This window comes from Mus musculus, chromosome 9 (assembly GCF_000001635.26).
Source record: "Mus musculus strain C57BL/6J chromosome 9, GRCm38.p6 C57BL/6J".
NCBI classification, from domain to species: Eukaryota; Metazoa; Chordata; class Mammalia; order Rodentia; family Muridae; genus Mus; species Mus musculus.
The window spans coordinates 119987758-120012621 of NC_000075.6; the positions used below are offsets into that span (position 1 = coordinate 119987758).

At 46.7% G+C, this 24864-nt stretch overlaps 1 long non-coding RNA gene across 2 annotated transcripts in view; it reads left to right on the plus strand.

Annotated features, from left to right (window-relative positions):
- Positions 1-24393, plus strand: part of Gm33800 — a 28306-nt gene extending 3913 nt beyond the window's left edge. The window contains exons 2-4 of one of the 2 annotated variants that reach the window (XR_871355.3): positions 14376-14462; positions 23250-23351; positions 23921-24393. This is a non-coding gene — a long non-coding RNA (predicted gene, 33800). Of the gene's footprint in view, positions 1-14375; positions 14463-23249; positions 23704-23920 lie in introns of those variants that run through there. The other variant, XR_379997.3, reaches the window with a different exon arrangement.
- The last annotated feature ends 471 nt before the right edge of the window (positions 24394-24864 follow it).

Consider the following 24864-nt stretch of genomic DNA (forward strand, 5'->3'; position numbering starts at 1 on the left):
GTCTTATTTTCCAGGCTATAGCCCAACTTCATCTATCTGTCTGTCTGTCTGTCTGTCTGTCTCCTATTGATTCATTAGTGCTTTTTTTGTTTTTGTTTTTTGAGAAGGTTGTCTCTGTGTAGTCCTGGCTGTACTGGAACTCCTTCTGTAGACCAGGCTGGGCTCGAACTTGGTGATCCGCCTGCCTCTGCCTTCAAGTGCTGGGATTAAAGGCGTATGCCACCAATGTCCAGTTGTAGTCCAGCTTTAAAAATAGGGAGACTTTGTGTATACATCTTGTGAGTTTAAAACTCTCTGGGCAGCCGGGCGTGGTGGCACACACCTTTAATCCCAGCACTCGGGAGGCAGAGGCAGGCGGATTTCTGAGTTCGAGGCCAGGCCTGGTCTACAAAATGAGTTCCAGGACAACCAGGGCTACACAGAGAAACCCTGTCAAAGAATTCAGTTTGTTTAAAGCACATCTAAAATGAGAAATGTGAAATCAAATACCCTTAATGGAACATCTATATCAATACCCCTTCCCCAGCTTGTCCTCAGATCTCAGGGAACAGTGTGGAAATGGGGGTAGACACGATGCAGATGAGCGTTTGATGCTCTCTCAGATGCGAGCTGTTAGACTGAATTTAAGCAGCATGTAGTTACTTGCACCAGATCAGGCCAATCAGAAACCCCGGGGAGGGGCTTAGACAACTCTGCTCCTACCTGAGTCGCTTTCGGCTGGAGAGGAAGAGTCAATCACTTAGAGGTGTGGCCACTGGTAGGTTGCTGGCGATCCAGGGGAGGCCTCACACCTATTTGCATACTGGCAGAACTAACTGTACTCAGCCAGGTTTTTTGTTTTTTTGGTTTCTTTTTTTTTTTTTTTTTTGGTTTTGGTTTTGGTTTTTAAGAATATCTTGAGCCAGGTGTGGTGGCACACACCTTTAATCCCAGCTCACAGAGTGAGTTCCAGGATAGCCAGGGCAACACAGAGAAACCCTGTCTCGAAAAAAACAAAAACCAAAACGGGGCTGGTGAGATGACTCAGTGGTTAAGAGCACTGACTGCTCTTCCAAAGGTCCTGAGTTCAAATCCCACCAACCACATGGTGGCTTACAACCATCCGCAATCCGATACCTTTTCTGGTGTGTCTGAAAACAGCTACAAGTGTACTTACATATAATAATAAATCTTTTAAAAAATAACCTTGGGCTGGAGAGATGGCTCAGTGGTTAAGAGCACCGACTGCTCTTCCGAAGGTCCTGAGTTCAAATTCCAGCAACCACATGGTGGCTCACAACCATCTATAATGGGATCTGACGTCCTCTTCTGGTGCATCTGAAGACAGCTACTGTGTACTTAGATATAATAAGTCTTTAAAAAACAAACAAAAAAAAAAAAACTTTAATCCTAGCACTTGAGAGGCAGAGGCAGGTGGATTTCTGAGTTTGAGGCCAACCTCAGAGACAGTTCCAGGACAGCCAGAGCTATACAGAGAAACCCTGTCTCGAACCCCCACCTCACCACCATACACACACACACACACACACACATACACAAAACAAAAAAACCCACAGGGTGGGTGAAGGGGGAGATTCTAAGCCTCCAAATCGCTGAACAAGATATATGCATGTGCACATACATACATGCTTATCACAGCAAACAAAAACCAGACACGTGAAAACAAAGTGATGGTAGCATTGTAACGAGAGGCAGCGCAGAAGATAAGATGACAACTAAGGTTAATGTGTCAATTATACAGCAAATATAACCAGGGTAAACTTCTCCTCACAACCAAAGCTGCTTACACCGGCTGATATGGGAAAGGATGCCCTACTCTGTTCCACACCGAGGATACATGGTTTCCTAAACATCTCAGGTGAGAAGAGCAAACTGAAGGGCATCAGGAGGCACTGAGCCGAGGCTGCAACATAAGCACCAGTCAAAAAATAAAATGTGGGCAGGCAAGATGGCGCTGGAGTGGCTCACAACTGCCTTGTAACTCCCATTCTGACTGTGGGCTGGGGATGGGACTTGGTTGTAGAACACTTGTCTCACATGGCCCGGGTTAAACACCACCAACAAAATCCTCCACACAACAGGTGTCCTTAGCTGCTGAGGCAGGAGGATCAAAAGTTCAATGCCAATTTGGGGAACTTATTGAGTGAGATCTTGTCTCAAAAATTAAAAGCACAGACTGGGCATGATGGTGCACACCTTTAATTCCAGCACTGGGAAGGCAGAGGCAGGTGGACTCTTGAGTTCCAGGTCAGATATATATATATATATATATATGTGTGTGTGTGTGTGTGTATATATATATATATATACACACACACACATATACACACACACATATACACACACACACATATACACACACACACACACACACATATATATACACACACACATATATACACATACATACACACATATATTTACACACATATATTTACACACATATATACACACACACATATATATACACACATATATACACATACATACTGTATTAGTCAGGGTTCTCTAGAGTCACAGAACTTATGGATAGTCTCTAGATAGTAAAGGAATCTATTGATGACTTACAGTCGGCAGCCCAATTCCCAACAATGGTTCAGTCGCAGCTGTGAATGGAAGTCCAAGGATCTAGCAGTTACTCAGTCTCACGCAGCAAGCAGGCGAAGGAGCAAGAGCAAGAGCTAGACTCCCTTCTTCCAATGTCCTTATATTGTCTCCAGCAGAAGGTGTAGCTCAGATTAAAGGTGTGTTCCACCACACCTTTAATCCCAGATGAAAAGGTGTAGCCCAGATTAAAGGTGTGTTCCTTAAACTCGGAGATTCAATCTTCTGGAATCCATAGCCACTATGGCTCAAGATCTCCAACCAAGATCCAGATAAGGATCTCCAAGCCTCCAGATAAGGGTCACTGGTGAGCCTTCCAATTCCAGATTGTAGTTCATTCCAAATATTGTCAAGTTGACAACCAGGAATAGCTACTACACATACACACACATATATATACACATACATACACACATATATTTACACACACATATATATACACACACACACATATATATATACACATACATACACACATATATTTACACACATATATACACACACACATATATACACATACATACACACACATATATATACACATACATACACATATATATACACACACACATATATATACACATACATACACACATATATTTACACACATATATACACACACACATATATATACACACATATATACACATACATACACACACATATATATACACATACATACACACATATATTTACACACACATATATATACACACACACATATATACATACACACACATATATACACACACACATATATACACACACACATATATATACACACACATATATATATACACATACACACACACACACACACATATATATATACACATACACACACAATACATACACATATATATACATTTAAGTACAAAAATGATGGGGTTTATAGTAGAACACTTGGCTAGTAAGTATGTGGTTCTCAGGATGACCAAAAGCAAGAGATAACAACACACCCTCCTGGGAGTCTCTTTCTCTCAGCAGACACCTTCCACCTCTCCACACAGAGCTCTGAAAATACCCAGAGGCCATGAATGGAGCCCACTGCTTTCCTTGCTGTACATTCCAAAGAGCGCGGAGGAGCCAGGCTGTCACCTGCGCATTGACATTCAGATGCAAGGGTTTTGTTTTGTTGTTCTAAATCTGTGAACTAGAGTTAGACTAGTTAGTATGACAAAAAATAATAAGAGCCCTAAGATAGGATGGTTATAAAGAAGGCTTATTTACAAAAGTGCAGGTTCCGGAGCTCCCCAGGGGACAAACTCCCGGCAGAGCCAGACCTGCTGTCACTGATAGGTCTCAGAGAAAGAAGAGGAGGAGACCAGGAGCTTCACCAGAAGGAAGAGCGACTCTATAGAGTTCTCTTGGCAGGGGGCTGTATAATCCCTAGTGACTGACAGGAAGGAATCCCCAGTCTCTCTTCCTCTTGTCCCTATTCCCTGCTGGGGGCACTGGTGGCAGAAGCCACCTGGAAACTAGAGTGTGACTCTAATATTTTCCTGTTTTTTTTGTTTTGTTTTGTTTTAGTTTGTTTTCGTTTTTGGACAGGATTTGATAATGTATCTCTGGCTGCCCTGGAACTCGCTATGTAGACCAAGCTGGTCGTGAACTCAGTGATCAGCCTGTCTCTGCGTCCTGGGTGTTGGGACTAAAGGTGTGTGTCAAGACCTCCCGGTGTGACTCTTTATGTGTATGCTGTGTATGTGTGTGCGCTCACTCTTGCGGGCATGCACATTTCAGACCCATGTTGGGAAGGTCCTCTAGTCCACAGAGGAATACTCAGTAGCAACAAAGTATATTGTTATCCATCTTATTTTTCGAGACAGGGTCTCTGATCTGACTCATAGTTTTGGCTAGACTTGCTGACGGGAGATCTGTCTCAGTCCTCACAAGCTCCATCCCCACCCCACCCAGGGCTGAAATTACAGATACATCCCTCCAAGTTCAGCTTTTACTCAGATGTTGAGATCTGAACTCAGATCCTCATTGCTTGAGTGGCAAGCATTTTCTCCCCTGAGCCCCATCGCTAACCTTGAAAAGGAATCCAGAGATGAACAGAACAGAGTGTCATCAAGTACATTTCCTCCAGTTTGCTTGGTGTGTGTGTGTGTGTGTGTGTGTGTGTGTGTGTGTGTGGTGAGAGGACAATGTGAAGGAACTCATATACTGTATTTATGAAGAAACAAATAACCTATATGTTAGCATGAACCAAGCCCTGGGTTTGATACTTAACACACATCTGTAATTTCAGCACCTGAATTTTGGAGGTGAAGGTTTGTAGTCCAAGTTAAAGTCACTCTTACCTACATAGTAAAGTGAAGCCCAGCCTGGGTTACAGGAGCCAATGTCCTCTTTTTTTTCTGTTCTTTTCTTTATTCTGTCTTCCTTTTCTTCTTCTTCTTCTCTCTCTCCCCCTCCCCCTTTCCGTCCCCTCTCCTTTCCCTTCTTCTCCCTTCCCTCCTCTCCCTCTCTTCTAAGATAAAGTTTCTCTGTATAACCTTGGGTGTCCTAGAACTCACTTTATAGAGAAGGCTGGACTCCAATTCATAGATCTGTCTGTCCCTGCATCCCAAGTGCTGGGATTAAAGTTGTGCACCACCACAGCCCAGTTTACAAGACACACTCTTATGAAAAAAAAATGAAAATGAAATATTACCACAAGAGGACCCGCAGCAGATATCTCATCCTGCTTCACTGGCCAGGAATTCATCTCCTCCAGCAGCAAGGGAAATTAGGAAAATGGGGAATGGAATGGTCATAATTGATTTAAACCATTTTTTGCCTGAGCCTGGAGAATGTGTCAAAATGAAGGGTCTGTTATCAAGAAAGAGATGGGGCGAATTCCCCCTGACACAGTTCGAGGCTGTTTCCTGTGTTTTATTTGACAGTACAGCCTCTTATCTGCTGGCACTCTCTGGGGGCATGATCGCAGCGTGTGCCACTGATTCTATGTGTCATCCAAAAGGGTTGTTTGATCAACTAATTTTACTGAGAGCTTGTCGTGCCTTTTCTCTGGTCACAACGTCTCTCAGCAACCCATGGCTCCATGTATATAAGCCCCACCCGAATGAACTGCAGTTTCCAATGCATGCTGGACAGATTCAATGAGGCTTCAAGGGCTTTATTCTCTCTCACTTTGAAAAAAACAAAAAAAAACAAAAAACTCATGAATACACACTCGACTTAAGTTTACCCACATCCTGGGAACAAACTAACTTGGTTTTCTAACTGCTAACAGGGCCCCAGTGGGGTTCATACCATTTCACAAGATTTCATAATACAGGGCTGGGGATGTAGCTCAGTTGGTGCAATGCTCACTCCAGGTGTACAAATCCCTTGGTCCCACCCTGAAGCACCACAGAAAACTATGCTAGGAGATACATACCTATAATCCCAGCACTTGGGAGGTAAGGGCGGGAGGATCGGGAAGTTAAGTCACTCTTAGGTTTACAAGATCAACCTGGGCTACTTGAGATCCTGTCTCAAAAAAAAAAAAAAAAAACCAACAAACCCCAGGTTCAGATGCTCACGGCTCTGCTTGTGACCCAACCCCTCTCCTGACACAGGTACTCACTATATCGATCAGGCTGGCTTCAAACTCATGGAGGTTCACCTGCCCATTTCGCCTGAGTGCTGAGACTACAGATATGAAACACTGTTCTGGCAAGGACTATCTTTATTCCTTCATACATCTTCAAGGTTTGAAGCCACACTACCACGTTACAGCTATGAGATGAAGATGAATACCGCAGTGGTCGCAGGGACGTGAGGGTGGTGTGAGCATATGTTAGCGGGTTGCATTACCATGGATGGCCTTGTTGTTACTGAACATGAGTTCCACCTCCAACCCGCCAACCCCAAGCTGGTGTCGCATGAGCACAGGACAGTTACTACAGAAACAGTGATTTCTATGACAATACCACTGACCTCACACTTCTGAGATGTCAGGAATGAAACACGAGTTTGCATAGCAATCCTTACCCCAGCCCTGAAGGGTCACGGGTTTCTCGTGTGCCTAGCTTATCACTGCAAACAGCTGACTCAGCCTGGGGCAATCTTCCTGTTCATCAGAACTCAGTTCAATTTACCCGGAGGGCAGGCTGGAAGTGGCCTTGAATGTAGCTTTTCACCTGCAGTGGGTAGGGTAGCATTCTCTGAGGAATGTTCCAGATACGTCTCAGTGAAATAGAGCCACCTTCTCTAGTAGTCAACTCACTGTACCCACTCTCCTCCTTGTTGGTTTTGTCTCCCTCACTGTACCCACTCTCCTCCTTGTTGGTTTTGTCTCCCCTGTCCCCTTCTTAGGCACCGGAATATACACATGTCACACACACACACACACACACACACACACACACACACACACACACTGGTTGCACAGGATTACAATCCTAGATAAGCCAGAGGATTCAAGGCCTACTGGGCATGGTGACACATAACTTTGCTCCCAGCACTCAGGAGGCTGAGGCAGACCGATCTCTAGGAGTCAAGGTCAGCCTGATCCACAAATCAAGTTCTAGGACAGCCAGAGCTATACAGAGAAACTCTGTTTTTTTTTCTTTCTTTTTCTTCTTCTTTCTTCCTTTTCTCTTTCTCTCTCTCTCTTTCTCGCTCTCTCTCTCTCTCCCTCCCTCCCTCCCTCCCTTCTTTCTTCCTTTCTTTCTCCCTTTCCTTCTTTCTTTTTGAGAAACTCTGTTTCAAAACAAAACAAACAACAGTTCAAGTCCTAAACTAGGCAGGGTGGGTCAAGGTTAAAAAAAAAAAGGTTCAAATCCTGCCTGGTCAATTTGGATATTGGCTCAAAATTAAAAGTATGCCTGGTTTGCAGTAGCGGACAGCTGCAACCTTAGTGCCTCGGGGTGGAGAGAGTAGTTCAAGGTCATCCTAGGCTATAAGAGAACTTGACTCACATAATTAATTAATTGATTGATTGATAAATTCATTATTTTTTTCAAGACAGGTTTCTCTGTGTAGTCCTGGTTGTCCTGGCTGTCTGTAGACCAGGCTGGCCTTGAACTCAGAAATTCGCCTGCCTCAGCCTCCCAAGTGCTGGGATTAAAGGTGTGCGCCACCACTGCCTGGTGATAAATTAATTTTTTTCAAAAGTAGCTGAGGGTGTAGCCCAGAGGCAGAGAGTTTGTCTGGCTCACACACTTCCTACACATCTATCCATCCATCATTCATCCATCCATCATCCATCCATCCATCCATTCATCTATCATCCATCTATCCATCCATCCATCCACCCATCCATCCATCTATCCACCACCCATCTACCCCTCATCCATCCATCCATCATCCATCTAGCCATCCTTATTACTGAACTATGCCAGGCTGACATTCATTTAGTCCATCATGGTCCATAACTGCTAGGCTGACTGCTCTTCTAAAGTATTTTGTTGTGGTTTCTTTTTTGTTTCTTGGGACAGAGTTTCTTTATGTAGCCTTGACTGTCTTGAAACTTGCTATGCAGACCAGGCTGGCCTTGAATTTAGAGATCTGCCTGCCTCTACTTCCTGAGTTCTGGGATTAAAGGCACATGACACCCCCCAGCTTACAGTATTCTTTTAGTAGAAAGACTCTGGGCATAGAGTATACAGAGACACTTGAATTATTCTCAAGTGACTGATGGAGAGGGAAGTAGGGTCGACACTGATCTTAGCATGTCAAGTCTAAGGGAGCCAATGGCTTCCTTTCCTCTTCTGGCCCTGCTCTCTTGGGAAACCCTTAGTAGAGAAAGCATAGAATCTATTCGTTAGGAAACCCCCTTCTCGACTCCAGGAGGCAGCCTAGGGAAAGCCACCGGACACTCTACAGCCCTCCTCTTCACTGCCCATTCTGCCTGTGGGTAAAAGGAGCCTCCTGAAATTGACATGTGGTTGCTGTGGGGACTTCCCTAGAGCCTTCTCAGGACCCACAATAGAAATAAAAAATCAGGGTATGCTTCTGTCTTAGTTAGGGTTTACTGATATAGACAGACACCATGACCAAGGCAAATCTTTTGGTTTTTTTTTTTTGTTTTTTTGAGACAGGGTTTCTCTGTATAGCCCTGGCTGTCCTGGAACTCACTTTGTAGACCAGGCTGGCCTCGAACTCAGAGATCCACCTGCCTCTGCCTCCCGAGTCTTTTTTTTTTTTAATTAAAAAAAATTTTTTTTTTGAGACAGGTTTATTTATTTATTTATTTTCTATACGGGGTTTCTCTGTATAGCTCTGGCTGTCCTGGAACTCACTTTGTAGACCAGGCTGGCCTCCAACTCAGAAATCCACCTGCCTCTGCCTCCCAAGTGCTAGGATTAAAGGTGTGCGTCACCACCGCCTGGCTAAGGCAAGTTTTATAAGGACAACATTTAATTGGGGCTGTCTTACAGGTTTAGAGGTTCAGTCCATTATCATCAAGGCGGGAACATGGCAGCATCCAGGCAGGCATGGGACTGAAGGAGCTGAGAGTTCTATATCTTCCTCTGAAGGCTGTAAGCAGAATACTGACTTCCAGGGAGGTAGGGTGAGGGTCTTAAAGCCCACACCCACAGTGACACACCTACTCCAACAGGGCCACACCTCCTAATAATGCCACTCCCTGAGCCAAGCAGATACAACCCATCACAATTCCTCCACACTGAGGGTCTTCACTCTTAGGGCCTGAGCGCTAGGCAAGCAGTCTATCACTAATTTATAATCTGGCCCCCTTTCTATTTTTATTTTTTAAGATATATGTCTTGGTTTTCAGTGTGTATATGTTATGTATACATACATGTGTGTGTGAACACTTGTGCAAACAGGCTAGGGGAGTCTACTCACCCTGAAGCTGGGGCTCAAGCTGGTGTTACAGGTGGTGACGAACCACCTGATGAGGATGCTGGGAACCAAGCCAGTTCCAGTCCTCCGCAAGAGCACACAAGCTACTCCAAGCCGGGAAGCATCTCTCTAGCCCCACCCCCCCTTTTTTTTTTTTAATTTTTCAGACAGGGTGTCACTAAGTTGCTCAGGCTGGCCTCGAACTGATGACTTTCTCTCTTCAGCCTCCTAAGTAACTGGGATTACAGACTGGTAAGTAACTGGAAAGCAAGAGTTTGTGTTCTGCGGGGAGAAATACCTTGTGCCAGGTATCCTGGGGTCACCAGAAAGAGCTATAATGGGAACCAACCCACGTAATTCCTGCACTTGGGAAGTGTGGACAGGGGGATCATGGGTTCAAGGGTAGCCTCAGCCACATGGACAATATTTATGTTTGTTTCATGGTGACAGAACTTCACATACCCCAGGCTGGCCTCAAACTTACTGTATAGCTGAGGGTGGTCTTGAACTTTTGAGCCTTCTATTTCTACCTCCCAAATGCTGGGATTACAGGCACCTGCCACCCATCCTGGCTTTGAAATGTATTTTTCTGGTATGGAATATTAAAAAATTACTAAAAGTAGGGCTGGAGAGATGGCTCAGCAGTTAAGTGCACTCGCTACCCTTGTGGAGGACTTGGGTTCTGTTCCCAGCAGCCATGTGACAGCCACAACTAACTCTAATTGCACTTCCAAGTAAACCAACACCCTCTTCCGACCTCCTTGGACACGACACACACATACACAGATAAAACACTCAAACATATAAAATAAATCCCTAAGAGACTTTCAATTAATGAAACGCTAGAAGCACCCCAAACATTGTGGCAGAGGCCTATAATCCTAGCACTTGAGAAAAGCAGAAGTAAGCAGTTCAGAAGTCCAAGGCTAGCCTCTGCTATATAGACTATATAGTGACTTAAAGGCTAGCCTCATATATATTAGACATATAACACAACAACAACAACAACCCATACAAACTGAAAGGACGTATAAAACACTTAGGAGATAGTGAGATGTCAGAGCAGGAAGATGGATCACCAGGGAAAGGAACTCGGAGCCAAGCCTGAAGACTGAGTTTGAACCCTGTAATCCACAAGGTAAAGGACAGAACCAGTTCCTTGACTTTTGCATTCACATGCACACATACACACACACAGACACACACACACAGACACACACACACACACACACACATACACACACACACAGACACACACATACACACACACACGCAGACACACACACAGACACATACACACACACAGACACACACACACACATACACACACACACAGACACACACATACACACACACACATGCAGACACACACACAGACACATACACACACACAGACACACACACACAGACACACACACACAGACACACACACACACAGACACACACACATACACACTAAATAGATATAAAAAATTAAGATACTAAGATATGAAGATAGCTTTTCTTTGATTGGTTGACTGATTGATTGATTGGTGATTTTTGTTTTTTTTCTGAGACAGAGTTTCTCTGTATAGCCCTGGCTGTCCTGGAATTCACTATGTAGACCAGGCTGGCCTCCAACTCAGGGATCGACCCATCTCTGCCTGTTGAATGCTGGGATTAAAGGCAAATGCCATCACCACACTTGGCCTGAAGATTGCTTTTCTAAAGGGTTAGATACAGTTGGGGGAGGAAGCCAGCTTCATGGGTCAGAGCACACTGCAGGACCTGGTTTAATCCAGATGTCCAAGGTCACTGCTCCTAAAGCCACTGGCTGGATTGACCCAGGGTGGAGGTATCCATCCCTCCCAGACTCTGCTGACTCCCCTGAAAGCTCATCATCATGCCAAGTCTGGCTTCCTGTCTGTTAGAGGAAATCCTGACATCTACCCTGGGTTCTGGGAAGGCAGCTCAAGGTAGATCACATCTTAGGATGTGTGAGGCACAGCACTGGGAAATTCTGTCTTTTTAGTGGAGAAGTTTGTTTGTTTGTCTACTTGTGTGTTGTATATGCATGTTCCAGGGGTACACTGGTGTACCCTTCTCCAGCCGCCCCCCCCCCCATCTCAGCTTTTGAACCAGAATTCCCACTGAATCTAGAACTGTCTCTCTGCTAGACTAGCTGAAGCCCTCCTCCTCCTCCTTCCCTAGCACTGTGTATGTAAGTAATTACTTACACAGGCTGCCAAAGCCTGACTTTTACATACATGGACATTACATTCTCTCTGTCTCTTTCTCTGTGTTGGGTCTGTCTATCTGTCTGTCTGTCTTGCTCCTTAGCCTGTCTGGAGTGTTTATCCCAGCCTGCTTGCTCTTTTTCTCTCTCTCCATTCTCCCCACCCACTTCTCCTATTGATCCTACTCTCATTCAGCTTGGCGACAGACATGGCTCTGGTCTCCAGTCTCGCTAGAGGACCCTATCCCAGTCCTGACTTCCCTTCCAACCTCTAGTTGCCAGAGGGCAGCGAGTGACCTCCTTTCTTTTTCTAGCCGAATTTAGTCTCTGGGATCATGACTTTGTACACGGTCCTCTTCCCTGCTGGACACTGTCCATCCATCGGCTCTCTGGTCTTGGCTCTGCACTTGAGGACTGACCCTGCAAGCTGTCCTTGAGTCTCCTTGGCTTCAGGCTTCTCAGGGGCTCTGGGGGAGTAGACTGAGGTCAGAGGTGTGTTCCCCTTGTAGGGTTGCCATGAAGAGGCTCCAACAGTACTCGGCTCCTGCCAGCTGGCGGCATCCACACTTGTATAGCAGAGTTAATCCCCTTCCTTGGATGAAGTCACACACATTGGATGTCTCATTTCTACTCCCTGAACTGAGCTTTCTCTCTCTTGCCTCTCTTCTTTTGAGACAAGGCTTCTGCTATGTAGCCAGCCTCAGTTACAACTTTCCTACCTTTCCCCCTCCCTGCAGCTGAGACTCCTCTTCTTCCCCTTTGGAAGTGTAGATGCTCAAGTCCACACTCAGCAGCCTGGGGTCCAGCACTGTCCTCGCGGCTTCTGAACATTTGGCTTGACTTGCAAAGGCTAACTTTTTTTTTTAAATGAAACTCTCGTCAAATGTCTCATTCAAGCATGCCAGCTGTTTCTCCCTGGAGCCTTCTCTTGTTCAAATTCCAAACACTTCCCCGTTTGTACTAGCCTGAGACCCCAGCCTTAATAAGCAGCTAGGACCACTGGTCCTTCACCTAGTCTCAGAAAAATCCTCATTCTCTTCCAACCTGTAAAAGACAGGCTTCGAGCTTCTGGTTACTCAATAGCCTGGGGCCTCTTCCCCTCACACCTACATCCCGTCTATTGGTCAGCAACTTCTATCAACTCTGTTGTCAAAATTCACCTCAGAGCAGAATCCTGTTCCCTATCTCCTCCCGCTCTGTTAGGTCTCTGTTGTTTCTCTCTGAGATCATGGCTGGCCTCCTGTGTCTCCTCTAGGGTAGATCTCCACTCAATAGCCAGAGAAATCTGTCATATCATTGTTCAAGGCCCACTGAGGGGCTAGGGCTGTAGTTCCATTGGTAGAGTGCTTGCCTGGTGTGCCCCTTCAGTCTAGAATAAAGCTATGAGTAGTAGTGGAAGCACTCACGAGGTAGAGGCAGGAGGATTAGAAATTCAAGTGTACCCTTGGCTATAGAGGGAGCTCAAAGCCAGCTTGGGCTACATTGCATAAGACCCTGATTCAGAAAACAAAACAAAAACCCTCCCAGGGTTTCTCTGCTGGCGTGTAAAATCCAAAGGTCCCACAAGGGCCCCTTGGCTCCTACCCAGCGTCCTTTACACCTCTCTGGCAGATGCAAGATGTTCACACCTCATTCTGGTCTCTGCTCAGATGTCAACTTGTGTCCCTGGTCTTCCCTTCTCCCCATGCTACTGTGGTGTGATTATCCCTCTCCATAGGCTTCGAGAACCAGACCTTTGCTCTCTTCACAGCTCTACCCGTGTCTGTGTGGTGTCCTCTACCTTGAAACTACTCACTGTACTTGTTTTGTTTGAGACAGGCCTCACTATATAGCCAAGGCTAGCCTGAACCTTGATATGTAGAACAGACTGGTGACTGCCTCTGCCACCTGTATGCTGATATTAAAGGCAGAAGCAGGAAGATTTCGATCTCACAGCTAGAGTTACACATGGAAGTCCTGTCTCAACCAAACCAAACCAAACACTACAGTGGGATATAACTTGATACTTATACCCCCAGCATACACTACGAACTCCGTCCTTTACACTGTTAAATAGTGAAGAAATAAACGAGACCAGCACAGGATGAGGAAATGTTGGCAGGGCATTCTTGGGCTTCACTATAAAGTATCTTAGATATCTGGCAAGTAATCCACTCAGGAAGCAGAGGCAGGAGGGTGGAGAGTTCAAAGCCAGCCTGGGCTATATATATGTACAGTGTTTCAGGTCGGCATGGCTATGAGACCCTGTCTTCAAAACAAACAAATACGCAGAAGAAAACCGGTAAGCCAGTTGTCTTGCAAACACAACATATGGAGTGCTAATTTCCCATGCCGTATTTTAAAATTAGCTCCTTACAGTGGGATTATCTAAGTCTTCAATATTTTAAACAATCTCTGGCCCCAAACCACCTCAGCATTTATCCTTCTGTTGTGTGCTTAAGGACAAATTCTTGCACGTACAGTTGTTAGGTCAAAGGACATGCTCATATTTTCAAGTTATTCCTCAACCCCGCGGGCAGCCCCTCTCCTTTTGTGTTACTCGTCTCGGACTTTTAGCTCATGCCTGGCTCATACGGATGAGTACCGCTTTCTTCATTCAACTGGCCTTTCTCATAAGTGGCAGGGTGACGCGTGATCTTTTCTGGGGTTTGAGGAGCCAAGTTCGGGCAGCGGACAAGCCTGGGCTCAGACAGCTGGCTCCCACCCCCAATACTCCCTCTTTCCTTCTTCTGAGTTTTCCTTTCTCGCCCACAAGTTTCAGATTCCTGGAACCGCTCTCGATGACCTCACGCCCGTGACTTCACATCCGGAACCTTCTGGGAATTCTCAGCCGCACTTTTTCGTAAGAAATCTAGCAGGGGAGGAGGTTGGGCGAGGCGGAGCTTTGCAGACTTTGCTGTGCGACCCGGACCCGCCCTCGGACCCGCCCCTCCCGCAGCGAGCACTCGAGGGCCCGCCCATGCAGCTACTCTTAGCAGTTTGGAGCCCCAGGTTGAGCCTGAGCCATTTGAAATTAGCTAGGTGTGTTTAAGTCTGCTCTGTGGTCGTGGATGAGAGAGTGTACTGAGAGGAGAACAAGAGTAAGGTGGATTTGGAGGGATCCACGAATAGCCACCACTAACGGTGGCTTGGGTGCCCCACAGTGTGATAGGACTTCAGGAAGTTGGGGCTGGGGCCAAAGATGGACATTTCTGATGGCTCTGAAGTCCTCAGAGGAGCCTCAGAGTTGAGTCTTCAGGTCAAGCTTTCCATAAAAGGTGGATGGAAAATGGGGTGTGGAGTCCAACCCAAGCAAAGCCAGGATCCTGGGCTCTCGTGGCGTCAGCGTCATGGGGGTCCCTCTCTTTCTTTATGTACTTTTTTTTGTTTGTTTTTAGAGACAGGGTTTCTCTGTGTAACCCTGGCTGTCCTGGAACTCACTCTGTAGACCAGGCTGGCCTTACTCAGAAATCCGCCTGCCTCTGCCTCCCAAATGCTGGGATTAAAGGCGTGCACCATCACTGCCTGGCTGTTAATGCTATATATTAAAGATTAATATCTTAATGCTATACATTATATATTATACTAGATATTAAACCATTTTTCTCTAGAGACTAGAGATGGTGCTGTTGGTAGTCTGCTTTGCCTAGCATCTACAAAGCCCTGGGTTTGATCACCAGCATATTATAAGCCAGCGTGGTGGGTGGCACAGCCCGTGACCCTAACGCTGGGGAGCTAGAGGCAGGAGGGGCAGAAGTGCAAGGTCATCCTTAGTGACAAAGCAAGTTTGAAGCCTGCCTGGGCTACGTGAGACTCTGTCTCTAAAACGATCACTTTCTTTACTGGGCCTGGTGGCTCACCCCTTAAATCTCAGCCCTCAGGAGGCTGAGGCAGGGGGACTATTGCAAATCCAAAGCCAGTTTGGTCTATAAAATGAGTTTTATTTTAGCTAGAACTTCAGAGCAAGACTTTGTCCCAGGTAAACAGAACAAAGGACAGAGAGAGAGAGAGACAGAGAGAGACAAAGACAGAGAGAGAGGGAGAGAGACAGAGAGGAAAGAGAGACAGAGAGAGACAGAGAAAGACAGAGAGAGAAGGAGAGAGAGGGGAGAGAGACAGAGGGGGAGAGAGACAGAGACAGAGAGACAGAGACAGGGAGAGACAGAGAGAAACAGAGTGACAGAGAGACAGAGAGAGAGAAAGACAGAGAGAAACAGAGAGAGACAGAGAGAGGGAGATTGATTTTCTTTTGTCTAAAAGTTCACTTGTACCCTTGTTCTACAGATTTTTTTGTTTTTTTTAAACATTTTTTTTAAGATTTATTTATTTATTATATGTAAGTACACTGTAGCTGTCTTCAGACACTCCAGAAGAGGGTCTCAGGTCTCATTACAGATGGTTGTGAGCCACCATGTGGTTGCTGGGATTTGAACTCTGGACCTTCGTAAGAACAGTCGGGTGCTCTTACCCACTGAGCCATCTCACCAGCCCCTTTTTTTGGTTTTTTGAGAGAGGGTTTCTCTGTGTAGCCCTAGCTGTTCTGGAACTCATTCCGGAGACCAGGCTGGCTTCGAACTCAGAGACCCACCTATATCCACCTGTCTTCCGAGTGCTGAGATTAAAGACATGTGCCATCACCTCTGGCTCTCCTTCAGATGTTAAAAGAAGCTAGATTTTCAAGGGTCTCTGAAAGTATTTTAGGCCTTAAACAGGATGAGAACTGAAAGGATCAGCTGGCCCTGGCCCAAGCCAGAAGAGTGACACATTCTGGACAGAACAGCAAAGGCCCTCAAAGGACCCGAAGCTTGGGTGATAAACAGCAGCTGCCAGGAAGAGAGAGGCTGGACCACCCACACATGGGGAATTTGAAGGTGAGGGTGGAGAGACACTGGGTTGTGTAGGAGGAGCGATGGTCTGGGGGTCTCACTGGAGGTGGGAAGCTGTCACTGAAGCACAAGGCCAACAGTGGGCTGAGCATAATGGGGACAAAGATCTGGGGAGTCTACTGGGACCTGGGGGTCGGGCAGCTGGGAGCTGGGGCTTGGATGGGTGGCACTCGCTGCCACCCTTACATAAAAGGGGAAACACAGAGAAGTAATGTGGAGGTTTGGGAAGGAACAAATGGACGTCCGTCATGAATAAACAGGCATGAGGAACAGATAGCCACGCGAGCCTTTAAGTTCATGTTCAGATTGAGAAACTTCACAGGTTTGTGTTCGGCTTCCAGAGCCAGTCAGCCTGGGTCCTGGCATCCTTTGACTCTGCCAGACAAAGCTACACTGAAAAGAAAAAAAAAAAAAAGCTATTCAGTGTACTCACAAGAAGACTAAAAACAAAGAAATCCATTGAATCTATTAAATTTCTCTTCCAGGGTCCTTAATTTAAATTTAAATAAGAGGCAAGAGGTATACACAGCCAAGTCGTCCTGGGCCAGGTGTAGTCTTTATGATGGTCACCACCTCCACTCCAGGTCCTCCTGCAAGAGTTAGTGTGTGAAAGCCCTTCCTGGAAGATGGTTTCCCTCTCTGGCCGACAACAGGCTTCAACCTTTTCTTTCTCCATCATGGGATTTTGGGGAAATTTTCAGTTTCTTGGGGTCCGGTTTTTTTTTTTCTTTGGAGGGGTGAGGTGGGGTAAACAATGTTTCTGTTTAGCCCTAGCTGTTCTGGAATTCACTCTGTAGATCTGGGTGGCCTCGAATTCACCTACCGCTGCCTTCACTGATATGAATGGTAAAGGTTTGTCTGGCTAATACTCCTGTCAGAGCTCATTATTTCAACAGTCTGATAGACGTGTGTGTGTGTGTGTGTGTGTGTGTGTGTGTGTGTGTGTGTGTGTGTGGTGTGTGTGTGTGTGTGTGTGTGTGTGTGGTGTGTGTGGTGTGTGTGTGGTATGTGTGTGTGGTGTGTGTGTGGTGTGTGTGTGTGTGGTGTGGGTGGTGTGTGTGTATGTGTGTGGTGTGTGTGTGTGTGTGTGTGTGTGTGGTGGGTGTGTGTGTGGGGGGTGCTGTACACGAGTTCTCTTTAGAATATCATTTTTTTTTAGATTTATTCATTTATTATATGTAAGTACACCGTAGCCGTCTTCAGACAACCCAGAAGAGATTCAGTTATCATTACAGATGGTTGTGAGCCACCATGTGGTTGCTGGAATTTGAACTCAGGGCCTTCCGAAGAGCAGTCGGTGCTCTTAACCACTGAGCCATTTCTCCAGCCCCAGAATATCTTTTTGTTTGTTTGTTTGTTTTTTGTTTTTTCAAGACAGGGTTTCTCTGTGTAGCCCTGGCTGTCCTGGAACTCACTTTGTAGACCAGGTTGGCCTTGAACTCAGAAATCTGCTTGCCTCTGCCTCCTGAGTGCTGGGATTAAAGGCGTGTGCCACCAGATTATAAAATACTCTTGCCTGCTACCCCTCTCAAACGCTTCATCCCCGAGCATCCACTTTCTGTTTCTGAGGCCTGCCTGTCAAAACCACTTCACTTGGAGAGAGAAAGAGCAAAATTAAATACAGAGGAGCCCCCGGGGGTGGGGGTAGGAGTCGGGGAGGGGAAGCAGTCCAGCCTCTGGCCATGAAAGTTCAGGGTTGGGGCAGGGTATGCTTGGTAGGAACTGAGGGATGCTGGGAAACCTGGAGGCCAGGTCTGCTTTGATGTGTAAAATATGCACCTCAAGGCCTTGTCCGGTCTGAAACCGAACATCCCAGCCTTTTATTGATTATAAATGAATAAGGGTCTACTTCCTCCTGCTGACTTTGGGACACAGTTTTGTTTTTGGGGTGTGGCCAAAAGGCTGGAATGTTGGCCAAGTCCGGGAGGAGCTGGTGGTTCCACTGCTGTGTGGGTTGTGGGACCCCCTGCAGTTAGGAGTGTGTAGGCCCACTTGAAGCAGTCTGAAGGCTGGGCCAGGGCTCCTGTTGGTAACTGTTTTGGAGCTTTCCCAGATGCAGATTCTGAGAGAACACCTGGATGTTAGGGGCAGAAGATAAAGTTTAGGGAGATAAACTTTTTCTTGGGTGTACATTTGAAATTCGTGGGCTCACGCTCTCGGTAATTGGAGGAGGGATGTGGGGGTCCCAGAACCAGGGAGAAGGATATAGAACCCACCCTCAGGAATAGGCAGGCGGGGAGGGAGACAGGCTGTTAGTTGACTGTGGGAGGTGAATTCCAGTCGATTCCCTGAAGCTTACAAGAATCTTTTTTTTTTTTTTTTTTAAAGATTTATTTATTTATCATATGTAAGTACACTGTAGCTGTCTTCAGACACTCCAGAAGAGGGCGTCAGATCTTGTTACAGATGGTTGTGAGCCACCATGTGGTTGCTGGGATTTGAACTTCAGACCTTCGGAAGAGCAGTCGGGTGCTCTTACCCACTGAGCCATCACACCAGCCCTACAAGAATCTTTTTAAGTTTACAAAAAGATAAATCCTTCATAATGTGCATTTACCAACCTCAGAACACCTTCCGAGACCTTTAAACACTTTCTTTGACCCTTACTGTTTTGGAAGCTTTCATATCCTCAGGCCTTACATATATCATTCCTATCGTCCAGTAGCTGCATCTGTCCCCCTAGAGAAAGCAAAAGGTAAGGCTGGTGACACTGTCCTCTGGCCTCCGTGGGCACCATGGCAGGAATGACTCTCCCCCCCACCCCCATGAATAAATACATGTAATTAAAAAAAAAACTCTAGTTGATTGCCATCTTAAATACAATTAAGAGGTTCATCATCGGTTTGATGGAATTTAGAAACACCATAGGAACAAACTTGTGGTGCCTCAGTGAGGGAAGGCTGGGGTGAGAACATGGTCTCTGTGAGCAAGCGAGCGAGCAGCAGTGTTTCCTGCTCTCTGCTTTCTGACTGTGATTAGCAGTCTCAGCTCTGCTGTGACTTCCCTACCATGATGGACGGACGGACGGCAGCACTCCCAACCAACCAGGAAAATGTAAGGGCTCCCTAAAGCTGTTGCTTCAAGTGTTTCTCACACCCAGGAGAAGTGAGTAGCTGCATCCTGTGATGCTCTGACAGACAAACCTTTATTCCTTGTAAAGTAAAAAAACCTTGTACCTACTGTGTATCAGGAGTCATCCCTGGCACAGGGATGTATTCTTCACAAAGGTGGCATTCCAGCGAGGAGGGGCTGGCGGGGGAGAAGGCACTTGCCAAGGACGTAGCACATTCTGCAGTTTTGCCTCTTTCTCATCAAAAGGTGCTACCCATCACCACCTGCCCTGTTCCCTTTAATCTGGAAAGATTCGTGACGACTTTATAATCCACAGACAGAGCTTTATTCTTAGGGAATCAGAGTGCAGCTTCTGCTTGCCAGGTGGGCCACAGGCCTAGAGCCCTGATCTGTGACACAGCCATGCTTTGAGGAAGGTTACACGGAGAGCAGACGTCCTCCATGTTCCAGGACAGGGGGAAAACCATGCTTCTCCGGTTGTGTTCCAACTCCTGGAGTCCACATCATGTCCACATGACGTGGGTATCACCCTGGAACTAGTTAAGCTAGAGTTTAGGAGGTTTCCAGTGCAGAAATTGTGCCTGTGACACTAGCATGCACCAGCAAACACAAAGGGCAAGACCAGTTAGTGTTTTGAAGGATTCATGTATTCATTTTAAGTTTATGTGCATGTATGTGTGCAGTGCTCACAGAGGCCAGAAGAGGGCATGCTTGTAGCTCCTGAAGCTGAAGTTACAAGCAGCTTTGAACCGCCCAGTGCAGGTGCTGGAAAGAATTCAGTCTTTGGCAAAAGCAGTAAGTGCTTTTGCTTTTGTTTTGTTTGTTTTGTTTTTTGATACAAAGTCTTTCCTGGCTGTCCTGGAACTCACTCTGTAGACCAGGCTGGCCTTGAACTCAGAAATCCACTTGCTTCTGCCTCCTAAACGCTGGGATTAAAGGCTTGCACCACCACTGCCCAGTGATACAAAGTCTTTTTATGTAGTCCTAGTTGTCCTAGAGCTTGCTATGTAGTTCAGGTTAGCCTTGAACTTGCAGAGATCCTCCTGCCTCTGCCTCCTGAGTGCTGGGATTAAAGGTCTGTGCTACCACTGCCAGTGCAACAAGTGCTTTTAACATAAGCTGAAATACTGAGCTATCATTTCTCGAGCCCCTCATGTGTTTGTGTGTGTGCACGCACATGCACAATTTTTTTAAGTTTTAAAGATTATGTATGTATGTATGTATGTATGTATGTATGTATGTATGTGTGCTCTATTTGCATATATACCTGCATGCCAGAGGAGGGCATCAGATCAAATTATAGAAGGTTATGAGCCACCATGTCGGTGCTCTTAACCATCTCTCCAGTCCCCCTTGCACACACACATGCAATTTTTTTTAAAGCTCAAGGCCAATTTTATTAGAGTTTACAGCTGGCCCAGAGTAGGCCAGCTGTAAATGTTGGCAGAGGCCTGGAAGAGGAGAATGGTGGAGAAGAAATGACCACATCATTTTAGCTGGCATGGAAGTCAGACACATGGTGAGGATGGGGCTTCAAATAGAGAGCGTGGGAGTCAAATGTTGGGGAGAAAACCCAAGTGCTGTGGGAAGCATGCTTAGAGAAGAGATAAACCAGCATGATGGCTCACACCTTTGGTAGCCTTACTAGGGAGGCAGAGGCAGGCAGAACTTTGTGGGTTCCAGGCTAGCCTGGTCTACATAGTGAGTTCCAGTTCAGTCAGGGATAGAGAACAAACCCTGCCTCAAACAAACAAGCAAGCAAACAAAAAAACCCACAACAAAACAATAACAACAGTAACAAAAAGAAAAAGAAAGAAAGAAGAGAGGAAGAAAGAAAAGCTACACAGCCTTGGTTCTGTGGTTCTGCAGCCCTGCAGCCGGGCAGCTCCTGCCCTCAGTTTATAGGCTGATGGGTTTTAGGGAAAACCTGACAAGACATGGAAACACAGAGGAGGTCCTTCCTGTTTAGATGGGTGGAAAGGGCTGGGCGTGTGGTTAACTTTTCCAGGGGAGACATGAACATAGTAACAATCCCACCCAAGTCTGACTTGCAAGACAAATGAGTTTATTGGACTAACTTCCAGAGCACAGATGAGAGTTACTCACTGCAGCGTGGGTGACACTGCATCATGGGAAAGTCCCGCCTAGTAGTGAATCCTGAGCTCATGGGAGCTTCACCTTGGAGTCCCCCTCTCGGTATATTCTCTTATAATCCAGAGACCCGCAGCCTGGCATAGGGAGAAGGAGGGGTCATGGCTGGAATTCTGGGTGAAGTTCCCTGGACCTTAGGCAGTCTCCTTCTAAGGAAAGTTAACTGCTCCATTAAAGTACATTTATCACTGTATTGTTTTGCTCAATGAGTTGCCATGGCTACCAACCCAAGGTAATTTGTACTCCAAGGTGGTGGTAGTGGAAGATTGCTATGCCCCGAGGAAAGACCGCACCACAATATTCCTGAGGTGGACAGCCTTTCAAGAGGGAAGTTAGGTTGAGATCAAAATGGAGGATTTCAATGAAGATCTGGGAGAGGAAACTTCCAGAAAAAGGATAGATGGAGAGGATCAAGGTCCTGGGGCAGGAACCAACCAGTGTGTTTTATGACTGGAGGAGGAGGGTAAGGAGGAGCTGGGGCCTGGGGGGGTTATAGAAGAATGTGGAGAGGCAAGCCATTCTGGTCTTACAGGCTACAAGAGAGTTTAGATTCCAGACCTAGTAACCTGGGCAGCCAGGGGATTGCATTAGGGAGGAGAGGTGTGTGTGTACCTGTGTGCGTGTGTGCGTGCATGCATGCACTTTGAACCCAGGGCCTTGAACATGCTAAGCAAATACCTTTTTTGTTTGTTTTGCTTTTGTTTTGTTTTGAGACAGGGTTTCTCTGTATAGCCCTGGCTGTCCTGGAACTCACCTTGTAGACCCAGCTGGCCTTGAACTCAGAAATCCGCCTGCCTCTGCCTCCCAAGTGCTGGGATTAAAGGCATGCGCCACCACCGCCTGGCGGCTAAGCAAATACTTTACCACCAAGCCGTATCTCTAGACTTTTATTTTTGAGACAAGATCCCATGTTATCCTGGCTGGCCTGGAACTCACTATGTAGACCAGGCTAGTCTCCAATTCACAAAGATCTGTCTGCCTCCCAAAGAAGGGAAGGATTAAATGAGTGAGCTAGCTTCTCCTTTTAAAACTTTAAAAAAATACATAATTATGTATATTTGGCTTTTTGAGACAAGGACCTACTATGTAGCCAGACTCTTCTCAAACTGGCATAATATTTCGCCTCAGCTTCCCAGAGACTGGGGTCACAGGTGTGAACTACTCTAACATTTAAAACTAATTTAAGAAATGTATTGTTACTGGGGCTGGAGGCATGGTTCAGAGGCTGAGAGCTTGCACTGCTTTTCCAGAAAATGGAGTTCAGTTCTTAGCACAGACGGCAGTCAAAATACACACATTCGCATCACCAATGATAAAAAATTTCAATCTTTTATGATTGTGTGTGCATGCTGTGTGTGGGTAGGTGAGGATGTCGCTTGCTATGTGTGGAGGTCACCGGATAACTTTGTAGATTCTCTGCTCTCCACTTTTACCTGCATTCTGGGTCGGACTCAGGTTGCCAAGCTTGCACCATAGGCGCCTTTATCAGCAGAGCTATCTGGCTAGTAAAGGCCCTTAACATTTTGCTTGCTTTGATATAGAGCATCATACTGGGGAGGCAGAGACAGATGAAAGCGGGAAGCAGAGGACGAATTCCAGACGCTGGCAAGGACAGAGCATCGAGGGACCAGGCGCCCTCCCGGGTGAGCCCCGGAACCGGCATCCGTTTGGAATCTGGGAGGGAGGCTCCGCGCGAGGGCTGGCCGGGACGGCGCGTCCTGGCGCCCGGCGTCTGCTCGCAGAGCCAGCCCTGGCAGCACGCCTGCCGGGCGTTTCCTGGCAACCAGCCACCGCCTGAACGTTCCGAACTCTACAGCCCGCGACGTCACCGTCACCTTGACGACGGCCGTGGGAACACGCCCCGTCGGCACCGGGGGCGGGGTCTGAGCGCTGCGCGCTCTGCGCGTGTGGAGAGGGGCGGGGCCTGGGCAGGTGCGAAGGCAGGTGCGGCTGCAGGTGTGAGCGGGGCGGGGCGGGGCGGGGCGGGGCCTTCTGCACCCGCCGCTCTGCAGCAGCGCTCACCCGCCCCTTCTGCTCCGGTTGCTCTGCAGCAACGCATCCTAGACCACCCAAACTCAGCTTGCCCTTGCGGACTGACCTTGTTTTTCACACACAGTTTTCTGTGTAAAATGACCTAATCTGCTTATATATTTGTCTCTGTCAGTCCTGTGAGGTCAAGAATGAATTCTGCCTTGTTCATCTCTATTTTTAGCACCCTGTACAGATCCTGGCACGAAGCGCTATTGAATGCCAGTAGCGTGAATCCACAGATTGACTCAATCGTTTCGTTCATTTGTGTGCTCGTTTGACTAGATGAACAACACCGGGCACACGCCCCCTGCAGGTGAGGAAGGAGATATTAAAAAATATTCCAGAAGGCTGTGGTCACATGCCCACGGATTCCAAACCTTGAGAGATAGAGGCAAAATCAGGGGCTGAAGATCATCTTCAGCCACAGAGCAATTTTGAGGCCAGTCAGTTTGATACAAGATCCTCAAAACCGAATAAAATAAGAAAACAAAGCTACTGGGCCGGGTGGTACACACTTGTAATCCGCAGTACAGATGGGTGAGGGGCAGGAGATTACAAAATCGGGGCTAGCTTGATCTTCAGGCTAAGTTTCAAGACCGTGTCTCAAACTTTAGAAAACAAAACTCTCTCCTAAATTGCAGTACTAAGAATGAATGCCAGCCAACTTTTTTTTTTTTTTTTTTTTCGTGACAGGGTTTCTCTGTGTAGCCTTGGCTGTCCTGGAACTCACTTTGTAGACCAGGCTGGCCTCGAACTCAGAAATCTGCCTGCCTCTGCCTCTCAAGTGCTGGGATTAAAGGCGTGTGCCACCACGCCCGGCTTTATTAACACTTGTTAATTCACAGTGTTCACAGGGTTGTTCCACCATCACACCCATTGACAGATGAGGACGTTGAAGAGAACACTCCTGTGTGTTAAGTTGCTGGGCCCAGTGGTCAAGTGAGAGCCTGTGGAAGGTGTAGGAGAGAGACAAGGTGGGGGAACATGCAGTTACCTGGTACAGGTGTTTTATCTTTTGTGGTATTGAGAATTGACTTACTAGGAGCTTGCATGTTAGGTGAACAAGGTGCCACTGAGTGTATACTCACTTCCACACTTTTGTTTTAGGCAGTGTCTCCTTATGTA